This window comes from Oreochromis aureus, linkage group 3 (genome assembly GCF_013358895.1).
Source record: "Oreochromis aureus strain Israel breed Guangdong linkage group 3, ZZ_aureus, whole genome shotgun sequence".
In the NCBI taxonomy this organism is placed as follows: Eukaryota; Metazoa; Chordata; class Actinopteri; order Cichliformes; family Cichlidae; genus Oreochromis; species Oreochromis aureus.
Genome location: NC_052944.1, coordinates 119121951 through 119139927, shown reverse-complemented (window position 1 = coordinate 119139927; position 17977 = coordinate 119121951). Strand labels below are relative to the sequence as shown.

General features: G+C 43.2%; 1 long non-coding RNA gene and 1 pseudogene across 1 annotated transcript; both read right to left on the bottom strand.

Moving 5' to 3' along the window:
• Positions 1-1493: 1493 nt before the first annotated feature.
• LOC120439047 lies at positions 1494-7040 on the bottom strand (annotated as a pseudogene).
• Positions 7041-7370: 330 nt separating this feature from the next.
• LOC120437731 lies at positions 7371-12090 on the bottom strand. The gene is made up of 3 exons (XR_005611368.1): positions 12028-12090; positions 11824-11943; positions 7371-7431 (listed from the first exon to the last, which is right to left on the bottom strand). It is a non-coding gene; the product is annotated as an uncharacterized LOC120437731 (long non-coding RNA).
• Positions 12091-17977: the final 5887 nt, after the last annotated feature.

Genomic DNA, 17977 nt, shown 5'->3' with positions numbered 1-17977 from the left:
ATAGGTGGGAATGTGAGTTGTCTGTCTCTGCGTGTTAACCCTGCGACAGACAGGCGACCTGTCCAGGGTGCAGGGTATGGTAGCTGGAATAGCAACATACCCAAGGATAAGCAGAAGAGAATGATTGATATGATGAAACTGGGATTTTGTTACACTTTATTGCAAACACAACTAAAACTATAACTGAAACTAATCAAAACTAAACTGAAACTAAGGATTTTCCAAAAAATAAAAACTAAACTAAACTAGCAAACAATTGGTAAAAACTAACTAAAACTAATATAAAATTGAAAATCTGAAGTCAAAACGAAATAAAAATAAAAACTAATGAAAATTGCAAAACTATTAAAACCCTGGTGCAGACTCTCGTTTCATTTTCTGTCTAAAACAAACTGATTTGGCTCATTCCCCTTTAAAGGCCTGCCCTCCCTAAAGGACAACTTTCTTTTCATTGGATAATTTCATAAAGCATGCTGAAGGGCAGGAGCCAGTCATCATGAGCTCCATCTCTTCCACCTTCTGGTTTAGAAATTCTCAAAAACTTTAAACCTCATAAAAACATGATTGGAAATAAAATCTTCTCAGATGCATTTTCACATTTTAGATCCACAGCAACAAAGTTCACAGCAGGATGTCTCTGTTCGGTAATTATTATGCTCATTACCTGTGTACTGTGAGTAACACTGGATTTTAAACAATCTTCCTGTTAAAAGGTGTGTATAAAGGGGATGAGCTGAAATGCAGACTTCACGGAGAATGTTTGCTGTCAGGAAATATCAAACCAGACAACCATTCTCACTCACACCTGCATGCAGTTCAGATCACGAGTTAACCTAACAGCATGTCTTTGGACCGTGGGAGAAAACTGTAGAGGACCCAGAGAGAACCCATTGTAATTCTGTGGGAACTCTGGTTATGGCAGCCTTACAGTTAGATATGGTTATTGACAAGAAACAGGACCTGAGTGGCAATTTCAATTATGAAGCCAAAGTTTTTCCCTCGATGCTGGATGCAATCAGGAGAGCCATAGCAGAGATTTATATTTAAAAAGAAAAGATTGGGGATTGTACTGAAGGTGAGACAAAACCCAAACTTTAAATTACAAATATCAGAAAAAGATATAGGTACAGTCTGGTAGCTGAAGTCAATGCTTTAGAAAAAAAGAACAAAACTCCTGGAGTTGGAGACAAGTGAACAACAGGAGGATAATAAACCTGTCAGAGGGGCTGAAGTATCAGAGCTCATGTTCTTATAAGCTGGGACTGGATTGTCCTTTGATAAGAGTTACAGACAAACATTTATCAGAAATGCTGAAATATCCTGCTGGAGTGAAACATTAGAAGTATAATTTATGTGACTGAGTGACTGATGATCATTAAATTCATTATTTTTATGTTTTTTTTTAAAGGCTAGGTTCTTTGAACTGATCACATCTGATTTTTTTGTTAAGGAGAATCACGATTTTAAGAATGAAACAATCGTAACATATTTACTTACAGAGCTTTGTTGGAGGCTTTGACCACTGGCAGCATTCTCTGAAGAGCCTCCTCTGAAGCAGAGTATTTCTTCAGGTCAAACTCATCCAGATCTTTGTCTGATGACAGTAAGATGAAGACCAGAGCTGAGCACTGAGCAGGAGACAGTTTACCTGTGGAAAGTCTTCCTGAACTCCTGTATTGTTGGATCTCCTCCACTAGAGAACGATCATTCAGTTCATTCAGACAGTGGAGCAGATTGATGCTTTTCTCTGCAGACAGATTCTCACTGAGCTTCTCCTTGATGTACTGAACTGTTTCCTGATTGGTCTGTGAGCTACTTCCTGTCTGTGTCAGCAAACCTTGTAGGAGAGTCTGATTGGTCTGCAGTGAAAGACCAAGGAGGAAGCGAAGGAACAAGTCCAGGTGTCCATTTGGACTCTGTAAGGCCTTGTCGACAGCAGTCTGGTGGAAAGATTCTTTTGTTTTTAAAAAGTCAGGCCGCTTGGGGGTTGTTTGTTGTTCTTCCAGCAGATTTTTTCCAGAGTTGATGAAGGTCAGATGGACATGAAGAGCAGCCAGAAACTCCTGAACACTCAGATGGATGAAGCAGAACACCTTGTCCTGGTACAGTCCTCTCTCCTCTTTAAAGATCTGTGTGAACACTCCTGAGTACACTGAGGCTGCTCTGATATCGATGCCACACTCTGTCAGGTCTGATTCATAGAAGATCAGGTTTCCTTTCTGCAGCTGATCAAAAGCCAGTTTTCCCAGAGACTCCATCATCTTCCTGCTCTCTGGACTCCAGTGTGGATCTGTCTCAGCTCCTCCATCATACTTGACCTTCTTCACTTTGGCCTGAACCACCAGGAAGTGGATGTACATCTCAGTCAGGGTCTTGGGCAGCTGTCCTCTCACTCTGGTTTTCAGCACATCCTCCAGAACTGTAGCAGTGATCCAGCAGAAGACTGGGATGTGGCACATGATGTGGAGGCTTCGTGATATCTTGATGTGGGAGATGATCCTGCTGGCCTGCTTCTTATGTCTGAATCTCTTCCTAAAGTACTCCTCCTTCTGTGGGTCAGTGAACCCTCTGATCTCTGTCACCATGCCAACACAGTCAGGAGGGATCTGATTGGCTGCTGCAGGTCGTGTGGTTATCCAGAGGTGAGCAGAGGGAAGCAATTTCCCCCTGATGAGGTTTGTCAGCAGCACATCCACTGAGGTGGACTTTCTAGGGTCGGTTAGGATTGTAGTTTTGTGGAAGTCCAGAGGAAGTCGACACTCATCCAGACCATCAAAGATGAACACAACCTGAAGTCTTCAAAGCTGCAGATTCCTGCTTCTTTGGTTTCAGTAAAGAAGTGATGAACAAGTTCCACCAAGCTGAACTTTTCCTCTTTCAGCACATTCAGCTCTCTGAAAGTGAATGGAAATATGAACTGGATGTCCTGGTTGGCTTTGTCTTCAGCCCAGTCCAGGGTGTATTTCTGTGTTAAGACAGTTTTCCCAATGCCAGCCACTCCCTTTGTCAGCACTGTTCTGATTGGTTCATCTCTTCCAGGTGAGGCTTTAAAGATGTCTTCTTGTCTGATTGTTGTTTCTGGTCTGTCTGGTTTCCTGGATGCTGTTTCAATCTGTCTGACCTCATGTTCATCATTGACCTCTGCAGTCCCTCCCTCTGTGATGTAGAGCTCTGTGTAGATCTGATTCAGAAGGGTTGGGCTTCCTGCTTTAGCGATCCCCTCAAACACACACTGGAACTTCTTCTTCAGTGCAGATTTAAGGTTATGATGACAAACTCCAATGAGAGTTCCTAAAGGAACAATGGAGTAATTATCTCCAACAACAATTTATCAAATACAGGGCTCGCAAAATTTCAAAATCCCTGGTAGCCCTTCGGGCAGGAACTCTTTAGTTTTTGGTAGTCCAAAATAAATTTAAGTAGCCCGAATAAAAAAGGGAGCAATTTTTTATGTTTTGTTTCCTGTTTTGTTTCCGTTACAATATTATACATATATTGTAACGGAAACAAAACATTAATTAAAAAATTGTTGAAACACAAATTACAACATTGTATAAAAATTACAATCATCAACTCAAATACTTGGTTCTAATTGAACAGAAATTTCTATGAACTTGTAAGAACTATGTAGAACATGAATCAGTTTGTGTCAGATCCTGAATTTGAAATTTCCACTAAAGTCACGGGTAAGAGGTAAGTGGAACCAAGATCTAGGACATTTGCTTTTTGAAGTTTGCAAAGACTGCTACATTTTGCCAATGGTAGTTCACTCTTTACAACACAGTATGCTGTTCTAAACATATTTTTCAGGTTGATTTTTAGTATGTTTGCAGACTGAGCAATAATGCATTTCTTGCATTTTTCATGGGTTCTAATGGGGGCCTTTCTTAAAATTACTGGTCCCAGTAACAAAGGCACTTGTCGACTCAGAAATCGAGAGAAACCAACAACACACCCGGCAGAACATTATGTTATTTACAGGAGTGCACATAAGTGGTCCGCATATGCGCATTCGCTGTCAATATAAAAGATGTGCACCAGATAAGAAGATGAAACGCGCGTTTGCATCCATATAAAAGGCACTGTTTTTGTCCGCTGGAGTGGGATTTTCACGGCACATTCTGCACCACATCTCTGTGCATTCATTATTTGTTTGAAGCCAGCTCACCTCCTGCAACCACTTTTCCGAGAATACGCGCTTCTTTTGTGGTTCGGACTCCTTCTGACATTTCTTTGGAGGTGGAGGAACACCAAAGTAATTGCTTAAAGGAGCTTCTTCGACATCTTTAAGAGTTCTAAACAAATGTCTGTCCTCCAAAAACTCTTATGTACGCAAACGCGCGTTGCAACTTCTTATCTTGTGCGCGTTTTTTATTTTGACAGCGAATGCACACCTGTGGACCACTTATGTGCAGCCCTGGTTATTTAGCTTGTCATATTGCAACCACAGAAATTCTTTTGTCCATGAAACCATAAAGCTGCACTTTCTTTTTGCCTCATAGTCTGATTTGTCATAACTTTTCCGTTTTGTGGTTGGCTTTTCTTTGGCTGTCACTTCTTCACCCTGACCTGTCTTGTTTGGCTCAGCAGAACTAAAATATATATCCTGCTGCTTTTACACACGCACTCACATAACGCTGAGCGATTCTCTGCGCGATCAACCTCTCACATGTTTAAGCTTGCTGCGGGAGAGTTCATTTGTCATGTTTGCATAGTAAGCTAACGATTGATAAGACGATGTCAGAGGAATTGGTGTGCAAATTATCGTCACTCACCAATCAGTACTGTCACTCTCTATACCAGGGGTGTCAAACTCAATTGCACAAGGGGCCAAAACTCAAGGCACACTTTAGGTCGTGGGCCAAGCAAGATAAACATTTATTGAACACACCAAAACAACGTTTTTTAAACATAAATATGAATAAAAACAGACAGGAATATTATTCCAGATTAAATAAACTTAAAAAAAATAAACTTTAACTTTAAATATTTTGCACTTCATAAAAATATATCCTGTCAAAATTATGCAAGTTAGAAATATGAACATGCAGCCAAAAACCCCAGAAAAAATAAATGAAAGCATACACAAGGTTGGAGCCGCATGTAGGCGGAGCTGGGGCATTGCTTCAGGAATGGAACTGTGCGGCCCATTCAGTGACGTACTTTCCCTTGAGTGTATCATTACACTGCAGCTCCATCTGAATCTGCACAGGTGCATTTCAGCAAAGTCCGCCGACTTGGTTCAACATTACTTGGCAACAGGGAAAGTGAGGCAGGTTGCACTGGTGCATTTGTGACAGCTTCACTTGAAATGCCTTCACCGCATCACACATGTCATGTCCATGAACTGACAGATTTCCCTGCTGAGCTCAAAAACTCTATATAGAATTTTTATCCCAACTCAGCCAACGGACCTCTGTATGATAAGGAATGTCGGCAAACTCTGAATCTATTTCCCACATAAAAGACTGAAATTGACGGTGATTTAAACCTTTAGCTCGGATAAAATTTACGGTTTGCGTTACGGTGATCATTACATGCTCCATTTTTAGGACTTTAGCCTTTCCTGGTGTATGATGCAGTGATATGCTGTTAACTCACCGGTACAGTTCTCCTCCTGCATCTTTACTCGCATCCTGCTGACTAGTCCGCCTTTTTCACCGCACAACACCGGCGCTCCATCTGTTGTAAGTCCAACAAGTTTGTCCCAGGGCAGTTTCATGTCGGTTACACTTTGACATACGTTTTAAAAAATGTCTTTTCCTGTCGTTGTCCCGTGCATCGATTTAATGTTCAATATTTCCTCTCCACGGATGAAGCTGGCCAGCTGTGCAATGTCCATCATGTCTATACTTTCATCCACAGCAAGAGAGTATGCAATAAAGTTTTTGCTTCTTTCACACAGCTGTGTTCTTAAATCAGTGGCCACCTCACAAACCCGATCAGCAATCGTTTTCTCCTCAGGCTCACATTTGCCAAAATCTGCGTTTTGTCTGGACACAAGACGTCGCACACCTTCATCATGCAGCTCTTCAGAGTGGTACCGGGCTGATTTGGCTTTCTCCTCTGCTACAATAAAACTTGCTTTCACAACAGCTTCACTTTGTGATTTTGCTCTGGTGAAAAAGTCTGCTGAAATGTCAGATTCTTCTTTAGCTCTTCTACTTTCTGTAGTTTCTGCTCTGCATTCAGGTTTTTCAGCTTATCCTGACGTTTTGTCTCGTAGTGCCGTCTTAAATTAAATTCCTTAATTACAGCCACGTTAGCTCCACTAATAAGACACATGGGTTTACCAGCAATGTCTGTAAACATATATTCAGTCACCCACTGGCGCTGAAAGGCTTTGCTTTCAGAATCAACTTTTCTCTCCACCATTGTGAGCGGCTAGCTTCGCAATAACAGAAGTTTGACTTGATTGACGCGGGAATATTCCCAGTTAGCCTAGCGTTCAGCAAGGAGGCTGCAGCGCTGCATTATGGGATCTGTAGTTTGTATATTATTAGCGCCTCATATCGCCGGGCCATGCATAACAATAATAGTACATCTATATAAAATGATCTCGCGGGCCAGATATAAATGTACGCCGGGCCAGATGTGGCCCGCGGGCCTTGACTTTGACACATGTGCTCTATACACAGTTCACGCGATTGCAAAGTGAAAGCAAAAAACAAGCGCAAATTCAAACGCGATTTCAATGTGTCATATATTGACAGTGGCTCACCGATGCCAATGACATAATTACCCAGCTACATTTCCGAAAGACTGCAAAAGCATTGACATATATTTTTCCTTCCTATGATAGCCCGACGGGCAGGGCTGAGATAGATTTTGGTAGCCCGACTGGAAAAATCGCTAGCCCCGGGACGTCGGGCTAGCGATTTTGCGAGCCCTGAAATACACATGCAAATTTCTACCCCCACAAAATAAGTATTTGGATAGATGTTCCAGTCATCAAGCAGATTAAATTTTCAGAGAAATTCTCTTACTGCTTTGCAGACGGTCAGCCAGCTCCTCCTGCTTCATTCTCCTCAGGAAGTCCACTGTGACCTTCACAAATGCCTCTCTGCTCCTCCTCCTCTGTTCATCATCCTCCCTCTGACTCTCTAAGCATTCTGGGTAATCTGGACTCAGAATCTTCTGGATCTTCTTCAGCTCGTTCTTCACAAAAGTGATGATGTTGTCCTCCAGCAGCTGGAACAGAATACTTTATAAATGAGCTAATCAGAGTGAAATCATGGATCCAAACATCAGATCATGTTGGACACACTGACGATCCACTGGTCTACAAAGAGCAGCATGGAGATGACCGTGAACAGAATAGATGTAAAAGTAGTTGTTGTACATGTACAGACCATAAATATGGAGTCCAGCTGTGTTTGATGCTGCTGGGCAGACTGACCACTGGGAACCTCTGAGCTCTCCTGGTCCACTCTGTGGAGGAACCATGGAGATTTAGATCAAGCACAGGATAAAGATCCAGTCAATTATATTTCAGCAAAGACAGTGATTTAGGTGACTACTAATAGTTCAACTAATCCCACAGAGAATCAACTGTTCAGTTTTTTTGTTTTGCGTTTTATTTGCTCTGCTGAGCATCAATCATCAGAGAGGTTTGAAGTCAAAAGTTTTAAAATCCTTAAATTGCATCTCAGATACATGCTTTAAAGACCTCAACCTCAGGACTTACCTCAAGCACTTGAGGTCCAATTAAGATCACTGGGAGGAGTAACCCAGTTACACATGACAATGTCTTCCAACAAAATACCAACATCAGCCCTCCGAGATGTTGTTAGTCCTTTCTCAGCTCAATAACTTTGGATGAAATAGATTATTCCGGCTTCCAAATTTCATTTCATTTCATTTCATTTCAAACTCAACTGCAGAGCTGCTAATTAGATCTAACTCAGCTGCTTCCCAATAGTCAATCATACATTTGACTACAACAGGATAATTATATTAGTTTAAATTGATCAAGGCTATTGAGTTACACCAACTGTGAGAATACTCGAAGCACAGACAGAGGAGGAGTGGCAGCAATCTTCCAAGGTTTTCATTTTGGTGGTCTCAGAATCTCTTCTCTGCTTTTCGCAGATGATGTGGTTCTGTTGGCTTCATCGGGTGATGACCTCCAGGTCGCACTGGAATGGTTCGCAGCCAAGTATGAAGTGGTGGGAATGAGAATCAGCACCTCCAAATCCGAGGCCATGGTCCTCAGTCAGAAAAGGGTGGAGTGCCCACTCCGGGTCAGGGACGAGTTCCTGCTCCAAGTGGAGGATTTTAAGTATCTCGGGGTCTTGTTCACGAGTGATGGTAGAAGGGAGTGGGAGATTGACAGATGGATTGCTGCTGTGGCGGCAGTGATGCGGACGCTGTACCGGTCCGTCATCGTGAAGAGAGAGCAGAGTGTAAAAGCAAAGCTCTCAATTTATCGGTCGAGCTACATCCTTACCCTCACCAATGGTCATGAGCTGTGGGTAGTGACCAAAAAAAGATCACAGGTACAAGTGGCGGAAATGAGCTTCCTCTGAAGGGTGGCTGGCCTCTCCCTTAGAGATAGGGTGAGAAGTTCAGCCATCCGGGAGGGGCTCAGAGTAGAGTCGCTGCTCCTCCACATTGAAAGGAGCCAGTTGAGGTGGTTTGGACATCTGACCAGGATGCCTCCTGGGCGCCTCCTGGCTGAGGTGTTCTGGGCATGTCCCACCAGGAAGAGGCCCCGGGGCAGACCCAGGGCATGCTGGAGGGATTACATCACTCAGCTGGCCTGGGAACGCCTTGGTGTTCCACCGGACAAACTGGAGGAGGTGGCTGGGGAGAGGGAGGTATGGGCTTCTCTGCTTAGGCTGCTGCCCCCGTGACCCAGCCTCAGATAAGCAGAAGAACATGGATGGATGGATGGATGGATGGATGGATGGGTGGGTTCTCTGAAACTGTAAAAGCCACCCACCACTTTAATCAAACTGTAGATCTTTTATCTGACAGATGGCATAGAAAGAGATTATTAACAGTATTTCCTGAAAACCCTCTCTTGTCTGATCATTTCCTAATAACGTTTAAATTTACAATAATGGATTGCACAACAGTGGGGAGTACATTTCATTGCAATAGCTGTCTTTCTGAAAATGCTGTATCTAAGTTAAGGATATAATTCCTCCACTGTTATCTTCTTCAATGCATTGCATCAACAGATTGCAGAAGAGCTACCTGAACTCTTCTCCCACAGGGGTCTATTATTTTGTTAGTAGTGTTACATCCTCACTGTATACAACTCTGAATACTGTGGCTCCTCTGAAAAATAAAGCCTCAAATCAAAAGTACTTAACTCCCTTGTAGAACTCTCAAACACGCTCCTCAAAGCAGATAAGCGGCATCACACCAATTTAAAAGATTATTATTTTACCTGGAAAAAGAGCTTTAGCCTGGCTGACAAAGAGTCAGAACCAAGGATTCCTTTAACTGTAACTGGTAATGACTTCAAAATGTAACTAATAGAGAAAAAATGTTCACATTTATCATTGTGCAAAGCTAATTTTCAAAGTATTGATATTTATGTAGTCTTTTTCTCTATTGATCTTTTTGAGTTAACTTCAATAATTACTTCCTCCAAACCATCAACGTGTCTTTTAGACCCCATTCCTACAAAACTGCTCAAAGAAGTCCTGCAATTAATTAATCCTTCAATCTTAAATATGATCACCCTATCTCTAATAATCAGCTATGTACCACAGGCCTTCTATCACGATCCTAGGTCGGTGACCCAGTGTTTTGAGTTTTGTACTTTTATTTTTTAATTTCATCATAGCTTATGACTGCTAATACTTTGGTTTCTCTTTTGTATTTCTAGCTCTCTAGCTCTTTGTTCTGGGATTTCTAGTTCTTAGGTTTTGTTCTGGTGCCCCATGTTTAGTGTAGGTTTAGTTCTGTCCTTGTGTTTGTCTTGTTCCCCAGTCAGTCATGTCGCTCCTGTCCCTGTACTCAGTATTCCCTCCGTTCGTGTCTGGTCTGGGTCTCTGTCTGTCATGTACTTCCTGTTTTATTTTGACTTTTATTTTGACTGAATGGGTGCAGCGTTTAGCACCATCACCTCAAAGTGAGAACATCGAGGATTCGAGTCCACCGTTTGGCCAGGGCCAGGGCTTTTCTGTGTGGAGTTTGGATGAGGTTTGGTTAATTACAACAGACTATGGCTGCTGGGATAAGCTGCAGTAATATGCAGAAACAACCACAAATACGGGGCTCTGTTGTTAACATCTGGGGTAAAGCATCAGTGACAGCTGAAGGATGGAGCTAAACCTATCACAGCTCTGAAAACTTCAGCAATGCAAATTACACAATATTTACTGACTTTGCAAATAAACAATCACTCATAGCAACAATGGTCACAGCCTTGCTTTTTTTTAGGTTATCTGATGCAGTAAATTTCTCTGCAAACCTCAGTAATAACTGATCCTTTTGTGTTCCTTAACAGGCGACCATTCAAACAGCTCTGCCAGCCCCCACAGAAGGAGGATTTTACAACAAAACAACAAACAAGCTTTATTCGTCACATACACAATCATACAGAGTACCACATGTAGTGAAAGGTTTTGTGTCTGGGGTTTCGTGTCTGAACTGCGGACAGGCTGCAGACATAGTCGCGCCATTCCAGGGCTTTTTTTTTTCTTTTCCTTTTTTTAGCATGGGGGGGTCTAGCCAGGACCCTTACTGGATACTGGGTGGGAATCGAACTTGCGACTCAAGCTCCAAAAGGTGTGCAGTCCAAAGGTGTGCAGTCTTACCACTACCACTTACCACTACCACAGACCAATCATTTCTCTATAGTCCTTTAGTACTGTGATACAAATGATGTGCGACAAGTGAACAACAAGCAGTAAAACTAGAAAAGCAAAAACTCTCATTCTTGCCCTGCAGTTCAGAAAAAATTAAAAATGAAAGTTTTGCTTTTCTCATTTTACTGCTCGTTGTTCAGCTGTCGCACATCATTTGTATCACAGTAAAAATTATGTCACCTCTGATCTGATGTGAAATAAGAGCCTCCCTCTAATCAATGATTGCAGCTTATTGTTTCTGTTTTTTAGGTAGTCGTGACTACTACATGCTGCCTTTGACAGCTGTTTGACACGTCGGCCATCTTACTCCAGGGCTTTCTCAGTTTCCTGCCACCTTAATAGTTTGGCTAACTTTGTTTATCTGGAATGGACTTCATCATCACATAAAGGGCCAAATCAGGATCAGCACACAAAATAACAGAATGATGCTGGTCTCTGCAGCAGACAACAGCTGACTCAACTCAGCAAGTCAAACAGCACAGCCTGTGTGGACAGATGGATGCTCAAAGCCTTCAAACATTTACATGGAAAAGCTTCAAATTTCTCTTTCTGTCAACAGTTCAGTGAGCAGAAGATGAACTGATCTCCAAAAGGCTCAAAGTCAGAGAGGAAATTTTCTTTTCTACATTTTAGCAGATTACAGTTTGAGTTATAGAAAAGAGGAGAGTGACTTTAGTTTTTAGAAGTTAAAATAATAACCAGTGTTTGAGTCATTTTTGATGCTCTGAGTTTTATGAGTAAAGTTGAAATCTGTGCAGCAAAGTTAGTGTTACCTCCTCTAACTTCCTCCAGCATACAGCACAACACAACTGATGAAAACATGAGCACGAGTATCACTTCCTGTTTGTTGAAGTGGATTTTCAGTTGTTTAGAAACCAAAGGCTTGTTTTTGAGAGACAGTTTAAATGGGATTGAGTGAATGACGTGTTTGCACTGCAGTTTCTATCCAACAATATCAAGCTGTTAAATCAAAGAGTTCATGTTACTAACAACTCACCTCTCTGCAGCAGATGCCTGGTGGGCTTTAAAACTAATGGGGGGATGTTTGGACCGGCCACTCTTTAAGGACACACAGCTGGGTTCAGGTTCATGTTTACGTTTAGTTCCTCGTTTCTTCCTGTGAATAATGATGGAGCAGTGATGTGAGTACTGAGCTGTGACATGGAGAAGAGTCATGGACAGTTAGAGATGGTCATCTCACCTCTGAGCTTTGGTCTGGCTCTCATGTTCCCCACACAGAGTGCTTTTAGAGGGAGGGACTCCCTCCTCTCTGTCCTCACACTGATCCATGCTGCTCAATTCAGCTCACACACACTTTCTACCTTCACCTGCAGAGGAAACACAAATCATTCATGTGCACATCAACTGAAATCCTCCTTTCCATCATGTGTGCTGTCCAAATATCAGCTGCTTCTTTCCTGCTTCATCTCAGTGTCAGCTGAGAGAATGACAAACCCACTATGTTTCAACATGTGAAATGATATTGACCTAAATCTGTCCTGATGATAATGAGAAGCTTTGATGAGTTGTGACTGTCTGAGGTGTTACTAGGATGTTGAAACACTCGGGCTCAGCCCTGAAATCTTTGCTATTTTCACTTGACCACAGCAGCTGTTTAAAGTTATTGAGTGTGTTTGACAGTAAAGTGAATGTAAATGTGAGACACTGTGTGCTGACAGCTAAAGGCTGCAGTCAGCTGTGTTAGAGGGTCTTTCACACAATGATCCTTTAATAAACACTCAGAGCTCCATGTTGATCAAGCAGTCATGTGTGAGCTTGTGTGCTGACATGTTGACAGTGTGACTTCAGCTTTTACAGGCTTCCTGTTTCATATTACACTTTCTCCTCATAGTTGGCCTGATTGCCCAGCTGCAACTAAATTTCCTTAAGAAAATACACAGATGGCTGAAAGTGAAGGCATCACTTCCTGTATGTGAAGTTACAGCTATAATAAATAATCATTTACAAAGTCTGCTGCTCTCTCTTTAACCATCTGACCATCAACTAACTCTGCTGAAGCTGCTCGCATTCCCAAAGTGCAGAAATATATATTTTACTTGTGTTTTTAAGAGCTCTTAGCATTAGCTTAGTGTTAGCATGCTGTCTGGCTAGCTTAGAGTTAGAGTTCTGGCAGGTGTCTCGTGTGTAAATATTAATCACAGTGACAATAAAGCAGGTAAAGGCAATATAAACACTGCAGCTGAGCTGTGACGTCTTCACGTGCGGTGCGTCCCTTGGATTCTGTGGACTCGGGAGTGAACTCACAAAGTACAAACTATAGCTGTGTCCCAATTCATAGGCCGCATCCTTTGGAGCTGCATTTGTAGGCCCAATTCGAAGGCTGCTCCAAATGCGCCCACAAATGCGTCCTCCTTTTCCCCAGACTTGAAGGATGGATCGGGTATATTCTTCGTGGCCCACTCACTCTATGAATCCTCATTCTTAGTGCGGTGGTGGCGTTGAATAATTTTTTGAAAAAATGGCAGACGGCTCAAACGGGCGGCCAAGATTAAACTTTTAAAAGTAAGCATTGAGTTTTATGTCACTAGTGATGTTACTACTAACGCGTCCAGGTTGTATTTGATTTTAAAGCTGTCAGGGGCTGAGTCTGTGACCAGCGTTTTGAGTTTATTTTGTATTTTGAGTTTCTTATGTTAAGTTTGCGATAATAAGTTCTTGTGTTATTATTAGTTAGGATTTAGTTGAGTTTTAATCTATTTTGGTTTCATCTAGGTCTCCTTGGGTCCATGTTGTCAAGTTGTGTCATGTCTATGTCTCTCCATGTTTCCGGTTTTCTTTTGAAGAGTCTAATGTTTCCATGTACATTGTGTTTTGTGAACTAGCTCCCCTGTGTCGTCATGTTCATTTGTGTCAGCTGTGTCTCCCCACGTCTTTCCACTTTCCTCATTACCATCCTGTGTATTTAAGTCCTCTGTCTCCTTCTGTTCTTTGTTGGGTTGTCTGTTTATGTCATGTCAAGTCACAGAGTCTTGTTTTCTACCGTTCAGGTTCATGTTCATGTCAGGTTTAGTTTTCTTCACGTTCATGTTTCATTTGTTCCTTTTCAATTTCATGTTCTAATTGTCTTAGTTGTTTAGCTGCTCCCAGTGTAGGCTTAGTTTTGTTTTTCCGTCACGTTGGCTTGTTTTCTGTTTTGTTATCAGCTGCAATAAAGGCTCACTTTTTGTTATACTTTGTTTTTCTCCTGTGTCTGCGTATTGGGTCCGCTTCATAAACACACTGGCGTGTCCCACCGTAACAGTACGACCCAAGCATGTTGGACGCAGCGGGCGTTTATTTCACAGACTTTCTGAGTTTAGTATCTGGGTTACTCAACCCCGTAGCCTATGGACCTTCTCCCCAAGAAAAGACAAGGAGTCCGTTTGGGCTCAGCTGGCTCAGATAGCCACGGACAACCCAGGGTTTATAGACTGAAGAGTCAAAATATTTTCTCCTGGCCACAGTCTCCTCAGGCTTGGATTCACCTCCACAGCAGCCACCCTGCAAGCCGGCGCCACCTCCACAGCCTCGCTGCCCTGGGGCGATTGGAGTCGCCACACTGCGACTTACCTCAGCCTTCTTGCATCCCTGCGCTTTGTCACCACTACCATCAGCGGTTCGCTCAAGGAGGAGGAGACGTCACCATTACGAGGAATTCATTGAACCGGACCACCAGGACCTCATAGCCACTCAAGCATTTTACCAGCTGCTAGGGATAAACATGTCTCCACCACAGATAAGACGCTCTCCCCCACCATCTCAGTTGCCACGGACAAGCCGCTCTCCCTCACCTTCAGTGTTGGTCAAGTTACTTGAAAAAAGTAATCAGTAACTAGTTACTGATTATAATAATTTGCATTTACTGAATATGTATTGACTGAGTACCACTGTTCAAAAGTTGAATAAAGAAACAAACTAATTTTTGCCTCTTTTTTTTTTTATTAAAACCACTTTATAGAACATCACATCAGTTACAATGTAGAATCCATGTCATTTATAATTTATAAAAGACAAAATGTTTACATAAAATCATGACAGTGTTTACATGATATCACACACTACTAGCATTATTTTATTTACTGTATCTTTTGAAAAAAAAATACCACTATTTATACAGCAAAAGACTTAAGAATATTTAACAGGAGCAAGTTTCATTTTTCCCTGGTTTTACTACCACACTGTTCACCGAACGCAGCAAACCTTCACCATCTTATCCAGAAGGGTCACCTCTTCACCCTCACATGGAAGAAGTAATCTGATTGGCATGGTGGTATGTTTGAAGCAGGTCCCTTGTGTAGCGCTGGAACCCAGTCACGATGTGTTGCATCCATTTCATAGGGTGGTTTGCTGCAATAATGTCAAATAATTAGCAACTCTATAAATAGAAGGTAGTTCTGCAAAATCCCTCAATTTGTTCTAATTTGCTATGACCTCAGAGTGCATCGAAAATAAAACTAATAGGCTATAAAGAGTGATATGAACATATTTAGAACTTACCAGAATGAAAATGTCTGGAGCACCAACAGATATTTGGAGATGGAAGAGAACTGGATATCAGCTCGTCTCACAGCTGCTATCCAGGCCAGACGCCTTCGTTTGGTAACATCGATACACGAGCTGCCTCATGTTGCTTCCAGGTTAGGAAAGAATGAAAACATAAACCCTTTTCAAGCTTATTCTCTTGCCGGTCGTGCGATCGAACATTGCAGCCGACCACACGGCAAATACGAACCATGGCTGTTGTGTGTGCCTTCACTCCTTTTTCGCTTGCGCTTTGTTTTGACCCTGAAAATGGGCATCAGGCCAAAATCCTGTTCACGCCCACCCCCGTGACATCACGCTCCAAAGCCCTGTTGATCTGCACACAGCTGTTGTCACGAATGTCGCACTCGCTTACGTCACTGTCATGAGACATTCTCGCAAAAAAATCACGGTTTTAGTAACGCAGTAACACAGCATTCCTACGGGAAAGTAACGGTAATCTAATTACTGTTTTTGCAATAGTAATCCCTATTACTACTACTATTATTAGTCTGGGTCTCAGTTAAGAACCATGGAGACTGTTACAAATCATGCTAAGAGAGCTACGAATAACACTGTTTCTGACTCTGAAAATGTAAATCAAACTGTATTGAATGAACTAGCTCCCCTGGCACCCACTTCCGGGTGCCTTGGGACCGTTTTCACTGGACAGGTTTGCCGTAAAGCTCAGCTAGGCCCCTGTGGGGCTGAGACCTGGGGCAGGTTGGATCCAGAAGCTGAGTCGAAGGACCCAGTTTGTGCTAGACCCCCCGAGTAGCCTGTGGCAATTACCGTTGGGGTTGCTGGGAAGTTTGTGTAGCAGCTTCCTGTGCCAGCTGAGGGTTCAGGAGTTTCAGGTGAACCTAGCCAGCAGTTTTCATTGTCAGCTGGAGGGTCAAGAGAACCCTTCCAGCACTCCATTACGTCAGTTGGAGGCTCAGGAGAACCTGTTCAGCTTACTGCCACGTTGCCGTTGGCTCAACTGCACAACCGCCTGTGGCTTTCACGCTGCTGCCTGCAGCTCCACCACCGGTTCAACCTCGTGCGGATGCCATGCTGTCACCTGCAGCAGCCACGCAGTTACTGGGTCAACCGCCTGCAGCTGCTACGTCCCTGCCAGAGGTCTCCACACCTGCTGGTCCTGCATCTGGTCCCACTGGAGGGCCAGAAGAGTTGCTCCAGTCATCTCGCCTGCCACTCTGCCATCAGCTCCACCACCTGCAGCTGCCACTGTTCAACCGGTGATGGCCTCAATAAAGGCATCGGGTCCTGCCACGCCTCAGCCAGAGGTCGGCGCCTCACCTGGTTTCGCCTTTCCACATTCTCCACATCCTGCAAGGCCTGCACGTCCACATCTTGCGCCCAGCTTCAACAAGGTCACCTGAGGGCACTCATACACACCCGCTTCAAAGTCGCCGGCCGCCAACCAAGCCACCCGAGGGTCGTCACCCACGCCCGCTTTACAGTCACTGCTGCTGACTCTGGTGCCATCGACCTCTGGGTCGACCTCCTATACTGTTGGTTTATGGACACTTGTGATGTCGACCTCCAGGACATGTTGCTCTTTGATTTGGACCCTCCATCCTTGAAGTTGAAACCAAGCACACCATTGTTTTTCTTGTGACATTACCAATAAGTTTGATGTGTCACATGGCCCTCTTCCTATTGAAAAAACAAAAGTTGTATCCAAGATGGCCCACTTCTAAATGGCCACCATGGTCACCACCCATCTTGAGGAGTTTCCCCCCTCACATATACTAATGTGCCACAAACAGGACTTTAATATCACCAACCATTCCCATGTTATTACGGTGTATCCATATAAATGGCCCACCCTGTACTTTCTGTAAAGTGGTTTCAATAAAACAGAAAAGAAAAGTATGTTCATTTTACATGGCAACGCACAGCTGGCATCAATCGTGAATTGTTCATTTAGAGCAATTTTTGGGCCAGGTGCTGAGGAGAAGTCAATGTTATGTGCAACCTCTGGCTGTATCTTGGTCATATGGTCAACGTACTCATAATGTGGAGGCTTAAAAATGGCCAAATCTTGTACCCAACCGTTTGTGAATTAGATGTGCGCCTCCAGGAATTTATAATTCCAAAAATGATTCGCCGTGTATGCGCTGACTCCACAGACAAGGTACGTGAAGATATCGGGATAGGACAACGGCAGTAGGCTGTCTGGGTTTCCACTCCACTGCCTTATTTCATACGGGTCCACATTACCGATGTATTTTTTCCAAGTACTGTCTCTTGGCGTCTGGGTGCAATCGGTCGCGGTACAGCCCTTTGTCTTTTGCGCTGATTTTAAGCGTGGTTCTGGCAGTCTTGCTATCAACACAGTGTGTTTGTTTTGATTTGTGGCCTTCTGACATGGCGCCGCGATCCCACAATGCACTGCGGTGTGACGTCAACTACAAAGCCCTATATGACCAAGGACCTTCCTTTGTTTCTATTGCCCAATAGTATTTTATTGTAGGAAGACATCCTATGTGAGGGTTCTGTTTTCTTGTTTAGTAAACTACCTGCCTTTATGACCCTTTTGGTAAGCAGGAAGTCACACAAACGCTCCCCCAAACACAAACACACATTCAAACATGCGCACATGCATGCATACACACACACAC